At 39.7% G+C, this 20,336-nt stretch overlaps 1 long non-coding RNA gene across 1 annotated transcript; it reads left to right on the top strand.

The window, feature by feature from the left end:
* The first annotated feature begins 329 nt into the window (after positions 1-329).
* LOC119745838 lies at positions 330-19,205 on the top strand. The gene is made up of 6 exons (XR_005273663.1): positions 330-495; positions 8,240-8,267; positions 8,791-8,909; positions 12,940-12,988; positions 17,356-17,451; positions 18,641-19,205. It is a non-coding gene; the product is annotated as an uncharacterized LOC119745838 (long non-coding RNA).
* Positions 19,206-20,336: the final 1,131 nt, after the last annotated feature.

Genomic DNA, 20,336 nt, shown 5'->3' with positions numbered 1-20,336 from the left:
AATACATTGATATTCACACCAAAACGCAACAGTTCCCAAGCCTGCATGAAGCCCTTCCAGAAGTTCCACTTTCTCAGGCAAATAGGACTCATTTTTCAACCGTAATTTTATCAAGTCTGCCCTCAGATGGAAGTCCCGAAAACCAGGGAGTTGATCCTTGACCATATTTACACAATTCCACTGTTTTTAAAGCCGAAACGGTGTCCGTTTTCAAAAGAAATGGGGGGGGGGGGGGGGGAGGGGGTACCTTTTATGCTAATGTTGTGAGCTCGCGTAGAAATTCTAACTTGAATGAGTGCACTGCACGCCTAGCGCTAGAGGGCGCAACGTTGGCTCGCTTGTCATCATTTCCATTATTTTAGCAAACACTAGAGCCAGCTGAACGGACCGTAATTACTGGGCGAAAACACAACTTTTCTTTGAAAATGACGCGGCATCAAAGAAACTGTACTGCTGGGACTGTTTACACTTATCATGAGCGGCAGAAAGATGCAGGTAAGTTTTCTCATGGAGCTGTTTCATTTTTACGTAGGCCGCCCTGCTACTGCTAGGCCTAAATGAAAATAAACGGCCACAGGTAAAATGACGGGAAACAGGACAACTCGTACGCGGAACAACTCGTACGCGAGACAACTCGTACGCGGTTTGGTCAACTCGTACGCGGGCCAACTCGTACGCGCGACAACTCGTACCCGGGCCAACTCGTACGCTGGCCAACTCGTACGCGGGTCAACTCGTACGCGGAGGATCGCCAACTTGAAGATGAATTTTACCCCAAAACACACGCCAAAGTTAACGATTCATCACAGCGGTGTGATTGTATGACTGAATGACTGTAATTGTAGTTATATATATTTTCAACAATTTTAAATTCCATAAATGCAACGATGTTCAAGTTCACAAGTTTCAATGATAAATTAAAAAAAAAAACATGATCCTTTTTGCGACCGATGTGTAGTGCAATGCCGCGGCATGCTCTTCCAATCACGCAGCTAGTGTGGAGAATTTGTCAAGATATATAATCAACGACTTGATTTACACATGGCGTGGGGCCACTATAGCAGTGTATTGTTGGAAGTCTACAAATGCAGTGGACATTATACATTTAAATTCTCACTACACGGCATCATCTTGTCGTAAAGTGTGAGCTAGGATCGGACCGTCGGACTTGCCCGACCGTGTGCGAGCATGGCGAGTGGTCTGGGAAAACAAATCATAACTTTTTTGTTATGAGCAAAACAAGCTGATTTAAAGATGAACTGATTGGGACCACTCAGTGACACAAAATAATCCCCTTAACTTAAGGGAAAAAGAATGTGCTGGACAACTGACCGACCCTAATTTCCTACACGCCTGAACCTACGGTTTCAGTAAAATCCCTTGTGCTACGGCTGCTAGTCTATACTCACGCATACGAGTTGGCTCGCGTACGAGTTGGTCCGCGTACGAGTTATCCCTCGTACGAGTTGACTCGCGTACGAGTTGGTTCGCGTACGAGTTGTCCTGCGAGCGAGTTGGTCGCATACGAGTTGGCTCGCGTACGAGTTGACCTGTATTCAAATGAGGCACTCGTGGAATGACGCACTCACCTTTCATGCAGTGTGCGTGCGCGATGTATGTGAGTACCATACTGCTTTCAGGCGCGCTAGTGGTTTGAATTTACTTGGTACTAGCTCTACTGAGTGGAGCGTTGAATTACGGGTACCCCTCCATACAAACGCTCCACCGATTTACCATACTTTGGTAGCACTTACACGGTCGTCATGACGGTATGCATTTTGTGCATGCCCTCGCGAGGACAAGGCCCCAAAAAACTGATAAAGAAAATACAAATGAGGAAGACAGTAACCCTGGATAGATCCACACATTCATGACATTCCATAAGACCCCTCAAATTGTTTCAAACAACCGGTAATTTTGAAAAAAGAACAAAATAGTCTGAACTTACCGCTCACAATTAAATGTGTCTGCCGAATTGCACAGTCTATTTCACTGACATGACTGATGCATAATTCATTGCGCGCGTGTGTGACGTCACTATTGAAGAAAAACAAGTTGCGCTTACTCAATAGCTGTTTCATGTAGTCATATGTGCCCCGCGCCGTCTGACTGTGGGTTTTTGGTGCGGGGCACATATCAGTACATGAAACAGTCATGAATGTGTGGATCTATCCAGGGTTACTGTCTTCCTCATTTGTATTTTCTTTATCAGTTTTTTTGGGCCTTGTCCTCGCGAGGGCATGCACAAAATGCATACCGTCATGACGACCGTGTAAGTGCTACCAAAGTATGGCAAATAGGTGGAGCGTTTGTATGGAGGGGTACCCGTAATTCAACGCTCCACTCAGTAGAGCTAACTTGGTACTTGGTACTTAGGGTACAATTGCAGAATACCCCGCCATTCAATCTATCCACCTCGTACTCGTAGCCTAGTTTGAGTAACTCCAGCTGACATGCTCATAAGTCATATTCATTCACATGTAGCGCTGGAGGAATAGGCCTAACCTCGTTAGAGTGTGGTAGCAAGAGACCCTAAAAAAATGGCCTCTCAAAAATTGTTCATTTTCACCTCTAATATCCCACCCCAGAGTTCATTTACATACCTCATACATTCAGCAGTCATTTACTAAGCCTAATGATCGACTTGAAACAGACCACACAAAAAAATGTGAAAAATCTTGACGATTTCGAAGGCTTGTCCGTAAAAAAATGCCAGTTCCAACGGTTGTCGTCCATTTTAATTTGCTAATTATGTAAATGTATGCATCACGTGGTGACATCGAAAAAAATCTGCGCGCGTGATGTATGTGGGTACCACACCTCTTTCAGGCACCGCAAGTGAGTTCAATTTTCGTCTGGTGCGTTGTCGCGGAAAGCAAGACAACGAGAATGCTCTCCACGACAACGCACCAGACGAAAATAAAGGCCACACTTGGAACATGTACCTGAAAATGTAGAACTTTGTCAAGTTTTTATTTTCACATTTAGATTTTGTAGTGAGGCACAATTACAGAATATGCACGTTTCCCCCGACTTTCTTTGTGTAATGTTGCCAAACCTCTCCGTAGAAAAACCTTCAAATTTATTCAGTTTAATAGTGGTACCATTTCCTTAATAATGCTTGCTGTTGAACCTTTGTGAACAATTTAAGTGTCATGAATAAGTCCAATATTCAAAAACGGTGGCGTCCGGAAATTGGGCTCAAATTTGGCCGAGAGTTCCGTAACGTGGCGCACTTGAACAAATCTCTTAAAATCCCACATTAGCGTCCAAAGAATTTCATTAAAGTTGATAAATTCTATTGAATCATTATTATCTACACTCACATACACAACTACAAGTTTGTCAGCAAATTATTTTCATATTTTTGGGCAAATTTTAAAAGGGTTCATTGTGCACTTTGAAAAAAAATCGGAAAATCATACCAAAATAGAATTTTCCTAACTTCGTAGCGGGTACATAAACTCAAGATTTAGGAATGTGAATGTCTAGAGCTTGATTAAATTTCTTTCTTTTTTTTGTGAAATTTGACGTAACAATTTTGCTCCAACAAGGCACTAGAGAGCGAAAAATCAAAGTGCACCACTTTGAGGGCCGCGCCACATTAGGGTACATCAACAGTAGGGTAAACTGGGGTAAAAATGCCCGATTTTTAAGTTTTTGTTAAATATCTCAGTACTACTTGGAGACACCAGGAAATAAATGTGTGGTTTTATGCAATACATGTCTCCTCTATCAGGTGCAAATATAATATCATGGTCATAATATTGATAGGGGGAAATTTTCCCCCCTTTTCGGAAGGAAGTTTGGCGGGCGTTTTTACCCGGGCCTCGGGGTAAAAACGCCCGCCCACATTTATAAAAAAAAAATGGCTATACCACAGGCTTCCCTGTAGTATAGTCATATTTTTGTAATTAATTTAATATTGAGGGATACTTCATCAAATACAAATAACTTTTCAAACACAACTGGTTAATTATATCTACAAACTTGATCATTTGAAACAGGTATTTTTATGTGAAAGGAAGCGGAACATTAGCGTACATAATTTGCCCATGACAAACTTGTATTGAAAAATCTATTTCAATCTTGTTTAGCCAAATCATAGTTCCATGTTATTAGGCATGTATGTATGTTTCTAGCCTTCTGCTGATAACCTTAGGCTTTATCAAAGGAGAACTACGGTACTAAGATACGCACATTTCTGTAACAACGAGTTACAGAAGTTCCTAGAGAAAAGAAATGTGTTCGTGGACATGATGGAGAACCTTCTACTCTGTAACCACAAGAAAGAGGAAATTGCTAACTGGTCATAAAAGACGTACAATTTGAAATCTGTGAGCAATACATCATGAATGAAACACGACCAAAAGAACCACCTCTAGTCTTCAAGATCACCTACACACCACTCATCAAAACCCAGCAGCTAACAAAAGTATTGCTGAAAGACTGGCATTTAATTCCAGAACACCTGAAATTATGCAATCCGTTTCCCAGCGAACCAATTACTGCTTATTATAAAGCCAAAAATCTTGAAGGTGTACTTGTCAAATCAAGATTTATCAATAACCAGGTATTGGACTCATTACAAGGTTCACAAAAATGTTATTAGATGCACTTATGTGTATCTATGCACTCTAACATTTGACACGACTAATTTAGCCGAATATAAAATACTGGTTTTGGCGTACTACTGATGAAGCTCTGCTATTAGAGCATGAGAGCAGAAACCAGTCTAGTTGGGTCTTGGAACCATTTCTAGTCATTTTTACTTATTAAAAGTACACTGAAATCACCATAGAGGTGTTATTTTTTTTGCCTTGAGAAAATGCCATGAGCTCATGATTTCTCGGGCATTCCCTAACAAATGCTAGTCTGAGTACTGTACGTTATCCACGGAGCTCAGACTCCTGTCTAACGTCTGATATATCAAAGCATGCAGATTTATGCGATCTCACGCCTCAGCCAATTGGAGTCGACTTTACTAAACGTCATTGCATTCCCAAATCAGGACTACCGGTAAAAGTTTGATTGGTCAATTCGAATGCAGTGTTTTGTAATGCAACAACAGCCGGGCGCGTTATCGCGTAACACGATAACAGAGTGCGTGACGCAGGGCTTTTTAATCCATTGTCTATGACGCGCAACGGGTGAATGAAGGAAAACCCGATAAAGAAAGCGCCCGCTGATTGGTCAAAATCTAGGAGGTCAAGAGGCGGGGTCTTGCCTAATTAATCAGCGAATCTGCTCACATATCATAGACCCATGGCATTCGCCATGGGTCTATTACATAGAATAAACAAATGCCAGGTTCCCTTCCACTACGTAACGTCAGTTAGTTATACGGCCTACATGTACCTCCCCACTTCACACAATACACTGTTTAATATTTATGTGGTAGGACTCTGATAGCTAATACTTACTCATACAACAAACATAATGCTGTAGAAAGTTCTAACAGCAAGGTTTTTGAAGATAAATGAGGCTTCATTAGATTTTGATGTCAAGGAAAGTACTGGGCGTTTTTACCCCGAGACCCCTATTTTGCCCGGGGTAAAAACGCCCACTCAAATAAACATTATTAAGCAAATATTAAAATAGATTTTAATATTTTAATCATTTATAATTATGTAAATGGGTGTTTACATAAATGTGAAGGCCAGTGTGTGACATTAGGGTCAAATTTTCAAAATAACCAAATTAAATTCAGCTTCACATGGTTTTGCAGTCTAAGGTCTATATTTTGTCAAAAACAAAACCATTTTCCTATAACATGACCCTTTTTAGAGTAGCAACATGATAAACTAGCATATGGGACACAAATTTCACCTGTAACAGTGACACCAAATTGTTAATTTCTTTTAGAGCTCTCACCAGGTTATTGTTCAGGTATGGTAAAGACATGTTGCTTTTAAGCAATTATTTGCACCACATATAAGTTAAAAAAAAAACCATTAACACTATCCTTGTTCAACATTTGTTGAAAATCAAATATCAAGTTTCAGGAAATTTGACATATTATGATGATTGCAAAAATGTAGCTCTCACTTGACATAAAATTATATTATTTTAAGACAAACACTCACAAGTTCTCTAAAAGCAAGTTTGACAGCCAAAACTGCAACTATGAAGAGCAATGAAGATTTACAAACACTACTAGAAAGCATGTTATTGTAAGTAAAGCCTGGTGTTAACCAACATTTCACCTGTAACGCTGACACCAAATAGTCACTGTTACAGAGTGACAATCCTACAAATAACTAATAATAATAGTAATAAATGGTATCAAACCATTTAAACCTTTCTATTTAGTGATAAGATTGATGGTTTCTACATCAGATACTTGTTTCTGAGACTGGAAGTTTAGTTTGTTATAATAATCATTTCACCTGTAACGCTGACACCAACACCAAAAACACTTTTATCACTTTTCTTCACCGTAGTTCTACTTTAACCTGTCCTATGCCAAAGTTTTCATTGTATTAAAAAACTTGGTCATTATTTTAGCTAAAAACTCAATCATCAATCAAACAGGTGCTTTTGCTTCATTGTTTCAGCTGAAAAGAGGTACATGTATTTCACATGTAACGGAGTCAGTGTTGACACCAAACCTTTATTGCCTCTTATTTCAAATTCTAAGAGAAGGATTCAAAATTTAATGACATCTATATTCCAAGCCAATCTCCAGGATATATTTTTAGTTAAACTTGTTGACAAATACAGTTTGTCAAATTCAGAGTGCAGCTGCAAAGCATCACACTGTAACGTTTTTTTGATGACACCAAATTGATCTGCCAATATTTAAAATTGGTATATTTCTTGTACTTCTTTGAATTTCACTTTTGGTCTTCTTTAGTCTCTTTATTTAATAAAAGACTTCAATAATCACTTAAAATTTAGAATAGTTGACAGTTTCTACAAATATTATAATCAATGGTAAAGTTCACTCTGTAACAGGATTTGCTGACACCAAATATTACAGAGTGATGGTATTTTTAGCGGGCATATCAAAATGATACAAAGTTGCCGATGCACGAACATTGTGTTTAATATTAAGTTTTGGGTTATCGTCAATCATTTATAATTAAAAAGGACCAAATTTATCAATTGAAAGAATGAAAACTGTGCACCATTGGACAAGCTGTAAAAATGTCACGCAATTTTACCTAAAAATGTCATAATTCTGGCAAATTTTTGATCAAAATTATACAAATGCATTGTGGTGATTTTTTATTTTTTTATTTCAGTGGGTACATAGTGATATGGGCAACAAAGTAAAAACACAAATATTAGCAAACTGGTTATTTTAACATGGAAATGGCCCTTGAAAGGAAAGAACATGTGCATTATGCCACTGGCCTCCACATTTATGTAAACACCTATTTCCGTCACATTTATGGGACTGAGTTCAGGCTTAAACTTCGCATATACATGTAATTGAATACCCCATTTAATCTGCATAAAAAAAATGGCAAAAAAAATAGTTCATTCAAGAGATTTCAAGCAAATTTTTAAAAGAGGAAAAACGTAAATGATTTTGAAACTTTTGTCTTCAGCGCAATGGCAGGAACTCAGGCACGGACATCTTTGACACAGCACACAAAATTGATTAACGCACGTGTACATGTGGTTAGGTCGTAAGTGCATGCACGATCCGGAACTAGGCAAAAGCATACGGTCATCGTTGGCGAATTAAAAAAATTAGAGAGACTACAACTTATTTTGATTCATGGAGGGACAAAAATCACAACAATTCAAACAATGGAGTTAAAGCACTCAGTATTACACTAGTAATAGTAACACGGATTTGATACCAAAACCTTTGGCATGGTACACATACACGTATGTACACGTACTTGCATAAATTACTCCAACAATTTACAAATCAAGTTACCAAAGCATCCTGGTTTGAAGGGCAGTAATCAATTTATATGGTTTAGATTTGCAATGGTATTTTTTTGCAATGCCGTAACGTTTGTTGAAAATCGCACTACAGAATCGTAACGATAGCCACTGCGAGAACCCAACAGTGGCTATCGTACAGTATGCCACTACGAGAACCCAACAATAAACAAATATTGGACTTAGGACTTCTAGTAAAAGTTCAGCCCTCCCCTTGCTATTTTAGAGTTCCACTTCTTTTGATGCGCATGGTTGTAACAAATATTAACAAGAGAAAAACCTGCAGTCTTCAATTTTGTTATCTTTATTTAATTCATTTATGTGTTTTCTTTTTCAGTGACTCAGAGGTATTAACGATGTCTAGGGTAAGTTCATTGAAAAAAGCTGTCCTCTCTAAAATCCTTCTTTAACTCTATCAGGACCTCTGATAGGAGTGTCGTGGCCTCGTGGTGTGGAGCATTAAATTTGTGGTCTGCGGGTAATTCTGCAGGTTGTGGGTTCGAGTCTAGCCTGGGGTTGTGGTGCGTGTGCCCTTGGGCAAGGCACTTTGTCACTCATTGCTTCTCTCCGACCCAGGAGTAAATGGGTACCTGTGAGAGCACAGATGGTTATTGTGGTTGATTCTAGCTGCTTTGCGCCAAAATACCGGTAGCATCAAGCTGTAAACTCCACAAGGGAGCTGAGACTGTCTTTGGAATGTTTCACTGGCCCAATGAGCAGGGTAACAACGATGCTCATTGTAATGTCTGGAGCACCAGTACTGGTGGATACATGCGCTTTACAAATACCCACATTATCTAAGTATTTTATACATTGCTTTTGGCATGATATCAAAGAATCAAAAGTTGTGAATCCCCAAAATTGTAAATTTCACTTTACGACCAACAGAGGGCAGCACTGTCTTCACGGGATCTTAATGCGGCAACATCCCATGAACATCCCATGAGCAAGCTGCCAGTGCCCTCCAAGCCTCGCCAGGTGAAACTGAAAGTCAAGCCGTGGACGAGGTGAGTTAAAATACTTGTTATAATAAATAATTCAAATGGGAGGCTAATCATCCTTACTCGCAGCTGAGAAGCTGAATTGCGAAGGACGCGGCTACAATGTGGTCGAGCCGCTGGCATGTAAAGGCGCCTTTGGCAGCCAGCCACATCAACCCATATATGACCACGGAGCACAGCCTGAGATCAAGAGTGGTTTTTTTTTTGGAAGGAGGGTACCGGAGGGCCTAGAGAAAAAACCCTCCTGGCACAGGAGAGAACCAATGCACAATTCTACTCGCATATGGTCCTAGCCGGCAGTGGCGGCGCTACAGTGGGGATCATTCAATTTTTTAATGAGTAACATTGCATCGTTGTCAAAGAAGCATTTGCCCCCCCCCCCAGTTCCCCCCCCCCATATCTACAAATAGAGTAATTGTGTTTATTTTCTACGCTGATAAGATTCATATCATCGGTTCTGTGGACATATTTTGGGCCAATAAAAGCATTAAAAATGACTACACTTCTAAGTTGCTCTAGTGGCTTATTTCTAGACCATTGACAATGGGCACGCACACGCGTACACAGACTTTTAGTTCCGGTTCTTTTCAGAACCACACATTCTCACAAAAGAGCTTTAATCACATGGTGCTACCGCAAACTTATCTTGTCTTAGTATTTTTCCACCATGCAAACCTTCAAATCTCATGAGACTTTAAGCTGCCATTTATTTATTGGCTCTTCCTTACTTTCCCCTTAAGGGCCGTTCACACAATTATCAACATTTTCACAAGTGTACAAAGCGTACACTTTTTCAAGACCCCCTCCCCCCTAAAAGTGTACGAAAAAAATGTTGATTTTTTTTTCACACAAGTCTATATACATGTACATGTATAGACACTTGCATGTGACTTCGTCGAACAGCTTTTCACTGTCTCTGGCCCTCACACACGACATCTGCTCGCTTGCGTTGATCATTCACAAATACAAAAGCATTGAGAAACTCTCTGTATTTGTTGGTCGGATTCTTGTGGACAATACATCCTTGTCAAATGACGAATTTTAACAATTGGTCCAAGTAAACAGCGCGGCTTGTCCGCCATTGGCATTGCTAGTGAGTGCCAGTGTTATTCAACCGGTGTAGCGTGAATATCCGACTCCATGCAATGTGGACTCATTGGTAGTAGTGCGCACGCGTGAGTACGATACTACATGTATGCTATTTTGAGGATCGTTTGGGGAGAGTGACCTGTCACGTGCGAGGGATTAACCAATAAAAGGGAAAAAGGGGTCCGATTTTCATAGGAGTCGGATTTTCATGTGACACCGGCCGTTAAAAACATGCAGTGGATACGGACTATACATGTACATGTACATCGTGTACTTGTACAGTACAGTACATTTTCATGTACGTGTGTAGCACAATGCCGCGCATGCTGTACACAATACGTTCATGGGATGCAATGCGGGGCCTGGCGCGGGGCGCGACCGGCTCGGCAAGTGCTCGATCGGCATCGGTTGCGGCTGTCGGCTGTGGTGACGGGCGAGAAAACAGATCAACATTTAAAAAAAAAAAAGCGTTAGGCGGGCATTAACGGGTGAAAAAACATATCGACATTAAAAAAAAAAGGCGTACGGCGGCCAATAACCCCTCCCCCCCCCAGCGTACGGTTTGTACACTCGTGAAAATGTTGATAATTGTGAACGGCCCCTTAGATTTTGGATATTATCAGATTTTGTTTTGACTGCCCCAAAAACTATTTCCTTGCCCCCCACTTTCCAATTGCCCCCACCCCTCCCAATTTCTCCCACCCCTCCCCTACATTTTAGAGTCTGGTGCCGCCACTGCTAGTCGGGAACGCACCAGGGCCACAGTGGTGCGAGGCGAGCGCTTGACGCACTATAGCCATCCATGCCACCCAAGTTAGCAAGGAAACAGGAATACATGCAAACAAGGCATAATAATTTTGTCAGTTTGAGTGTTTTTAGGTGGTGAACGTTACAATGTGGAGGAACCCTTCCAGCACTGTACATTGGTCATTCTGTCAATTTAAGATCCAAAGGTTTTTTTTCTTGTCACTGTTATTTTGGTTAATATGGCATTCAAATGTCATCAAGGCCACCCAAAATATATATTTTTTTGCAATTTTTTTTGGGTGTACAATCACATGCAGGCGTCTGCATGTAGTCAAGGGTAAAAGGTAATAATTGATGTTTTGGGGGGTTTTCTTTCTAATTTTTTCCAAAAACAAAGTACGGTAGTGTAGGGGCTGTCAGAATAGGGTAGAAAGGAAAGCCGGAAGCAAAACTATTTTCTTTTCGGCCTAAGCATGACTCTGTGCTCTCGGAGGACAACTGCATTAAGGAGTGCCTCAGAATTATTAACCCTAACGTACCTAAATCCATCAAAATCCACCCCCCTGTTTCGGGGGTGGGGGATTCAGGATACCTCCATATCGAACAAACTGGGGGATTTTGATGGATTCAGGATCTCAACAGTTTAACTCTTTTGCAATGTTTGTGGTCAAGTAAATACTGCTGGCACTAGCCCTGCCAAGTCTGTCACATACTGTACAAACATGAACATACATGTACTGGGTGGACTTGCATTGGAGGGTCACGTGCTGGAGGAAAGATACAAATAATGTGCGAAAACGTGGCGAACGCAACGCCATTTACGCGCAAAGAACACCATGTGCATCGCTAATAATTATGTGTGCGCATCGCGTAAATACTCGGTGCGCATTTCTTGCTTCGCGCGTGTTGAGCTAGGTCACGTGCTGGAGGAAAGATACATTTAGCTCCATTACTTTACGTTAATTTGTTGCGCGTCTATGAGAGACAACCAAAATGGCGAAGATTTATAGCACAGTGACTGGGCGCATGTGGATGCGCTGCCGATCTAGTCTTTTCATTCTATATCTAGGGTTTACGGGCTGAAACATGCGCTAATGTCTTTCACACAAATTTATTGCGCCAGACGTATTCACTTCGGTACTGATCCATGCTGGGGTCGTCATGCATTGGTGTATTTTGATGGATCCTATGCAACAACACACATCACAATTTTCATGCAAGCATGGTATCCTGAATCCGTCAAAATCCACCAGAAATTTAGGTGATGGATTTTGAAGACTCTATGGAAAAACATGCTGTATTTTTTTTATGCCACCATGGTATCCTGAATCCGCAAGAATCCATCAAGACTTTTGCTGGTGGATTCTGGCGGATTCAGGATGCGGTACCTCCAGAATCTACACTGGGGGATTCTGATGGATTCAGGATACCAGCATTTTTTGCATGACAAAATTGAGGTATTTTGGCAGATTCAGGATACTTTCTAGTAAAAGAACCCCAGGAGTTAGGGTTAAATTAAGTATGCCAGATGTAACAGGGGGGTAGGTTAAAAAGTAGACCCACAATTTATAGAATGGCCCATGTATGCTCTTTGTTTTCTAATAAATTAAAGGTCTGCAGTGATTTTGATTGTCCAATTAGGCCCTAACTGATGAGATTGCCATTTAGACGCTTACATTTTTGGTTCACTTACATGAAACTGAAAACCACTTTGCAGTGTTCTCCAACTTTGAAAATTAAAGGTCGGTGCGCCGTCAAAAAGCGAAGGGTTGGGGCGCTCTGTGCAGTCATACATTTCTATAAGCTAGGGGCGCTATTTGCAGATGAACATGTAATTTATGTATGGATAACAGCTTTTAGGCCATTTCTAAAACAGTAACACTTACAGTTTAATACAATACTGGCTCAGCATCATCTTTTTTAACACATCAGTGACCAGGGTCTTGAGCTCCTGCTTTTTAGTGCAGATGTCTTACCACTCGACCACCGAGCTTGCGGTATCAATTGGCTGGTTTGAATCTGATGTACATAGCAGTGGGTACCGCATTTTAACTATTCATAAATTAGAGGATGCTGAAACAGTTTCTGAACAAGAGTCATAAATTTCTTGTTGATTGTTATACATTTGTATTAACTTTGTGTCCTCCTTTCTTAACACAACACCCCCTGCCCCCCCCCCCAAAAAAAAACCTCCTCACAGGGTAACGACAAAGGTGCAGTGACTGCGGCTGCGAAGCCTGGAAAACCGAGTAAGATTTTCAAACTTTTAAGATGGCTCTTAACTTTTAATTAGAGGCAGGACTTGCGCCAGTCTATTTAATATAGGGCAATTCCACATCAAAGTGGACATGACACCAAACAATTCAAATACATGTGACTTACATGTAAACAAATTTGACGTCAAATGAAAGCTGAAACTAAAGTCTATAGTTTCAAGATTTGAAGTCGGAATTTTATTTTTGATACATTTCGGTACCAAAAAATAGGATTACGTAATAATCCTGTTTTAATCCTAAAAATGTGATTATTAGTGATATGAAAGTATTCTACCAATACACACACAAAAATATGTACTAATGCCATCAGTTTCTGTCATGAGAAAGTATTGGTCTTGAAAAACTGACTGAAACTTTTTTTTTAGGTTTTGCGTAATTTGTTTCGCTTCAGTGACTTCTAATATTTCAGCCTTCGAAAAAAAAACTTGCAGTATGAATGCATTGAAAGTTATTGTGCAAAGCAAATTTAGGTAGGCCTTCAATATGCCATTATAACTGACACTGCTGTACATTGTACTTCTTGTTTTTTAATTACAATTAATTAAATCACGTCCTTCCGTTACCAAATTGGTAACGGAAGGACGGTAACGGAAGGACAAATCGTATTTTTATCAAATGTTACGACATTTGTGCTCATGCATGTCATGGTCGAAAAATGAAAATCACTGCAAATACATGCATGCATAATGACCATTGAAAGGACTTTCATGTGACCCACCTTCACAAAAGCGGGATAAGCAGGGCAAGGTGTTTATTACAAAGGATGGCACAGGCATGTACAACATGTACAATGTACATACATATGTCAATATACCAGTACTTGTACATGTATGGAGTTGTTACAGAAAATCAAATCTTAAAGTTGCTGCCATCACCATTCATGGACAATACAGAAAGATACAAATTCTGTGAAGCCATTCCAGAAACAAATTAAGTCAAAAATGAGATGGCAGAAAGTACCAGTACTTATGGGCACTTTCATTCGATTTACATGTGTAAGACATGTGAGGTGCAATCTTTGACAAATTATGCCCAAGTTAACAACTTCAATTTGGATGTTTATAAGTTAATTGTTACTACTCTAAATTATTATAATTTGACTTCAAACATTGAATTTAAAGTTCAATTAAAAGCAACACCTAAAAGCATAATGATTATGAAGCCATCAGTTCTACCGGTAGATGTTTTTACCTTCAATGTACATGTAGGCTGGTCGCCCCCCCCCCCTTTTTTTAGGTAAACCACTGAACCTACCGGTATTACTATTAAAAGTTGTTGGTGAACATGTAATCAATATACTCAAGTGTTCAAAAAGAAAAAGAAAACTATTTTTATGCCTATAAAAGAAAAAACAATCCAGAAACATTTGCTTAAATAAATAAATAAATAAATTTAAAACTAAAAATTGTCTTGTCCTGGCAAACTACATTTAGTTATACATTTAGTTTGTACATGTGTTTTATTCCCACTGGAACAGAGAAAAAAAACAATCCAGAAACATTTGCTTAAAATGGAAATGGGTTAGCTGATAGTCGAGGTGTCCATTAATTTGATTTGTATAATTTGATACTTATTAGATACACACTAGGTATTTTAACATACAGATGGTTTAGGTCAATTATATTTAAACTTTTAAGGATTGAGGTGATTGGTTTGAAGTCCATTTCTGTAGTTGTCTTGTGTTCGTGAATTACATGTATGTGTTTTTTGTTGTTTTCGTTTTTCATTTGTTATCATTAATGAGCAGGCTTCTATCTTTATTTCAATAGTTTCTTGGGTATAATTATTTATGCCAGGTCTGCATATTGTTGATTTCACATTACACATTTCAGCAATTTATTTCACTTGTATTACTAGTGTAAATTCACATTTTGTTCATGCTATAATTGAGTACATGTAAACCTTTTGTCCTTCCGTTACTGTCCTTCCGTTACCGAATTATAATCCACTTAAAACCCCTCTAATTATATTACCGAAACACTTAAAGTCAAATGAAAGGCGGTATAGTATAGATAAAGCTTCAGGGATTCCATTTCCTACCGGTACCTTTAAAATATAATTGCCACATTAAATGCACATAGTTTACGCAAAACGCGTGTAAGTTGGAAAACTCTTGTCCGTTTTACCGTCCTTCCGTTACCGACCTCATTAATATTCATAATTCGTAAACGGGAGGCATTCATGCCCCCCAAAAGTGTGGAAATTGAAGGTAGCATTATAGCAATACAATTGTGACATTTGTTTGTTGTAACTAATAACAGTGTCTGTGATACAAACATTTGAAATTTTGTTTAATGAGTGAAAACGTCCTTCCGTTACCGTGGAATTGCCCTATACCATTACGAAGAGCCATGGTCTATGATACGGTATGTGACCAGATTTGCTGATTCATTATGCAAGACAGCCACTTTTTGACCTCTAGATTTTGACCAATCAGTGGGTGCTTTCTAAATCGGGTCTTGGGTCATTCACCCATTGTCGCATCATAGACGTGGGTAAAAATAACCTAGACACAGTAAAAACAAAGGCTGTGGTCACGCGCTGTGTATTATGTGACACGATATGCGTAAAGCTTGACTAGGTTTTACAGATCCATGCACGGCCGTTGTTATATTACAAAACATTGCATTCGAATTGACCAATCAAACATTTAGTCCTTATTAAGGTCATAAAAGGTCCCCCAATATTACTACCACATTGGTGCATCAAAACAGATTCACGTTTATGACGCTTGCAAAAATGCAAGTTACACATAAAGCTAAAGAGCTCACTAAAATAGGAGTTAGCTCTTAATTAGCTTTACGGTGTGAATTTCATTTTGAAAATCCCCCATCAATGACATTCAAAATCTTTCTTTTTCATATAGTCTCAGAAGTAACTAAGTAATTTGTAAAGTTGGTTACGGGTACTCGTTACTATAAGCTGGAACCGGTTCCTGACATCAGCGGTCGGGTACTCAGTTCCAATGAACAGCCCTAATGCAAACTGTATCAATATATGCTCCTTGATATACGGGTGATACTCAGACTAAAGGAGCACTCACCAACATCACAGACTTGACGTCACACAAAATTCTCAGCAAAGCTCACCAGATTTGAAAAGCGTTAAAGTTTTGAGAGTTTGCAGAATGAACGCTTGCAACATTACAAATTTGCAATGTCGGTTTGCTTTTGTGCTCCATAATAAGCTGGCTTTAAATGGCTGAGCTAACCCTAACCCGCCAGAGTATGTTTGGTAGAACCCTGCCAAACGTAGCAACATGCAACACTTGACTAAGTGACAAGCCTGTCAAATGTAGCAAGATCCATCAGGGGAAAAGTCTCCATTGCCTCAGAGTCTGTGGTCACCGCATGCAGCAGGATGCAACTGTTGCATTGTTCAATGGGACTAGCTCTCATTGTTTCAGAATTGGCCATTCATGCACTGATGTTGCAAAAGCAAACAAACCGGAAAACAAACCACAAAAGAAAACTCAGTTCAAATGCGTGTGTATTGCAATTATTTTGCTTTGTAAATAAATACTAATTTCTTTATACTTTTTTTTCAAATTCACTCAAAAGTGTCAATTTTGGTCAGGTCAAAAACTTCAAATTTTGCCTCACAATATGTGATGCGATCAAGCTAACTGAGTCGTTTGTCGGAAATTTTCATTTGGAGGTTCCAGCCAAAATCGGGCCACTTCATCACATCACTTCATCACATCTCTTGGGTTCCGACTTTTTGAACTAAAGATGGTATCAGCATGTGGTTTTCACAGCAGTAATGCTGAGATTGTGCCCTTTTCAAATCTGTAAAAGAACAATTGACCAGGGTCGACAAACAAGTCATTCAGCTTGATCGCACCACATACGTGCATTGCTAATTTCACAAAAAGCTTTACAGCAAGTTGTGTTAGTTTGTTTTTGTGGGTGTTTTTTTATTTAAGCAAAATAATTTTTTTTGTCAATTGATCAAAGCACAAACTGAAAAGTACTACAATGTAAGTTTACATGAGCTCAAGTGTCAACAAGTACCAAGTGGTACAACCCACGGCAGCACCCGGGCCGTACCGGTACTCGAGAGTACAGAACAAAATGAAAACGAATGGGGCGTGATCTAATATGCACAAATATGCAAATTAGATGCATGGGCATCAGTGTTATCAAAAGCGGCCCTTGGAAGCAAAGCTATAATTCTTGAGTTGCAAGAATACAATATATGGCCAAGTATACAAACCCACCCACCAATCAAAATCAACATAAGCAGCTCAAGCCCATGGCTGTGGAAAAAAGTGGCTTATTTCTTTCATGTTTTCTTTTAATTGCTTTTTGCAAAATACCACTTTCCCTTAAATGCTGCAGTCGTTGCTCGCAACCCAGCACCTGCTAGAAGCACAGCAAGGCCTAGGCCTACTAACACCTCAACAGCTAAGCCTGGCGTGACCAGCGCTTCTGACGGTGAGTCATTATGCAAGGTTTGCTTCTCAAAATCAAAGCTGTGTTTGTGCTGATTTTTTTCCCCCCGTAGTTTAAAAGTAACTTCCACTGACCAACCTTTGCCACTTGAAACTCACAAGATCAGTTTTACTGAGATACAGGATGAGTAAAAAGAAAAAGAGAAACCCAAATGTCGGGACTATTGTATTAGTGAAGTTCTGCATGTAGCACTTTCAAAATCTAGGCTATGAAAGCCCAATTCATAGGCTTTCTTTTAGTACAAGATTCATTCAAATCACTCATGTGCTTTCCAAGTTACAGAATTTTAAACACAACCACCATTTTAGAGTTCTTTCGCGGATCACAAAAAAGGTGCGCATTCTTTCAGCAAAACGAATACAATTCACACATATCCCTATGAGATTTGTTTTCGTTTTGCTGAAAGAACACTTACCTTTTTGTGATCCGTGGACAGCACAGAACTTTAAAAACGGTGTTGTGTTTTTGAATTATAATTATTTTGAAAATAAAGATGACGTCACATCATTGCTATAATTGCTATCACTCAGTCATGCATGAACATTAAAGCATTTCAAAGAACGGCTTTCATCGAGCTGCCACAGTGGCCTAGTGGATAGCAGAATGAATATGGATCGAAAGATCTGCGGTTTGAACCCGCGTCCATTTTCATCAAATATTTTTTGTTGGTTGGGATGAGTTTATTGAAGGGAATACACTACGAGAACCTAAGTGTCTTCCATCCACACAGCGTGATAAATATTCATGTTAGGGTGCGTGATGTCATTGGTTAAAATAGGATGTACGCTGCAAATATAAAATACGCAGGCTGGAAGAAAAAAACAGTCTGGTTCCTTTTTGTACAAAAAACCATTATCATTCAATACTATTACTGGATACAGGGAACATGACTGAAATGGTGGCACTATAATAAAGGTATATTGTGCATTTTTTTTTTCAATGTGGAGAAAAAAAATCAATGTAGAAATCGTTGACACCAAAACATTTTTTGTTAAAATGAGATAATTACACTTTGTAACAATCCAGATGCCCACAGTAGAAAAAAGAATACCTGTTTTGTTAAAATCTGATAAAAGTCTTTGGGAAAAGTTTAAAAAAAAAAATTAAAAAAAGATTTTAATTGTTGACGAGAACAGACCATCTCTGAATCTCGCTCGATTGTCAAACTCAGGCCCCAAAAAGATGGACGCATCTACCACCATACTGCGCCTGCAGCAGGAGAAGCGAGACCTGCTGCAGACAAACATCGACCTGCAGAGCCAGCTAAGTGACTCCAGGGACGAAGTGGCCAAGGCCAAGGTGCGGTAAATGCAATGAACAGAGTACTTGGTGACAGATGGAATGTTTCTTGTGGAATGGAACAGTCCGTCTGTCACCTCCAGTGCATTCAATTACTTCTCCTGCACTTACTCATGCAAGCGCGACAGCGTTAGATTTACCTCTCACATGACTTGTCGCGCTTAATCAAGCCTGGCCCAAGTAACCGACTTGCCGAGCCGGTTACTTAGGTAAATATCCCATAAGGCCATGCAACGTCCTGCGGGCGCCTCATCAGGCCGTGTCCAAAAACGGGCTTGCACGGAGCATAGAGCTACAAACACTATATAGCTCTATGTGTCCCCGCGTATTTTCACTGGGCATGGACGTGCTCTACAGTTAATTGATTCGAATGTAGCGTGGGAAAACTGTTGCAACCTGACGCCACTTCTGCAATTGTGTAAAAAGTCTATGGAGAGTCAAAACATTTTCCTCAGAAAATTGGAAATATTTCTCAGTCCCAGATTCATGTCTTATCATTTTTGCAATGAATGACCTTCATTGAGAGGATATATGAAGAAGATTTAATGGGGGGGGGGGCAAAAATGTCCCTACCCCCCACTAAAACCATGAAAAATGATAAATCGAGAAAATGTTGAGAAAAACATGAATTTTCTGGAAAATATGTTTTGCCCCCCTCGAGAAAAAATCCTGGCGATGCCCATATTTCCAGCTCTTGCACGAAACTTTACCCGAAACCGTTTATTTAGCTTCACTGCGCGTGTCTGTCATTACGCGAGGAGCCAGGCGCGGGTAAGCTGGGGGAAGTAATCGAACGCACTCCTCATAAAATCATTCTTACCATTGCACTCATAAAAAATCTTTCTTTGTTTTTTTTGTATTCCAACAGCTGAACTACGAGCAGTCACTTATTCCATTCCACCCGGCTTCGCCTTGTGGAATGGAATATTCCGTCTGTCACCTCATGAAATTATTCTTACCATTGCACTCGTTAACATTCGTTACTTGTATTTTGGTATCCCAACAGCTTCACATCGACCGTATCCAGAAGGAATTGGATGTGGACGAAAAAAAAATGGAAAAGATTACAGAAAAAATAACCAGGTACCTTAGTGAAAAAATCGTTACAAGGTGGATAAAAGCACAATTTTTTCACCAAAGCATCTCTCTTTTCGAAGAAAAGACGGACGCAAGAAATTGGATGATTAAAAGGTCAATTTATGACTTCATTATGACGTCATCAGCTAATTAAAGCCATTCCTCTGGCGAGAGGACCATCAAGCTTCTTTTATAACCCTTAAACGCTCCATCTCAACTCAGTACTGGCTACGATTCTCTGACCCAGAGGTATAGAAACCATCTTCAAAGTAGATGGTATTACCCAGGAAGGTAAACCCATTGCATTTTCCTCAAAAAGCCTATAGATCCTGTTCCAGAGCATATTCTTCAATATCGAGAGGAAGCTGTGGCACTGCTGCAGCTTTATTCGGCTGCAACTTCATTGTTGTCACTGACCATTACAACCATTGGTTACAATTTGGTGCAAAATCCTAGCCAGTGCACCACCTCGCTTGTAGCGTCTTAAGCTA

The sequence above is a fragment of the Patiria miniata genome, unplaced genomic scaffold (genome assembly GCF_015706575.1).
Source record: "Patiria miniata isolate m_02_andy unplaced genomic scaffold, ASM1570657v1 HiC_scaffold_7, whole genome shotgun sequence".
Lineage (NCBI taxonomy): Eukaryota > Metazoa > Echinodermata > Asteroidea > Valvatida > Asterinidae > Patiria > Patiria miniata.
Note: the sequence above shows the minus strand (reverse complement) of the source record. Positions and strands in the feature narration are given on the sequence as shown.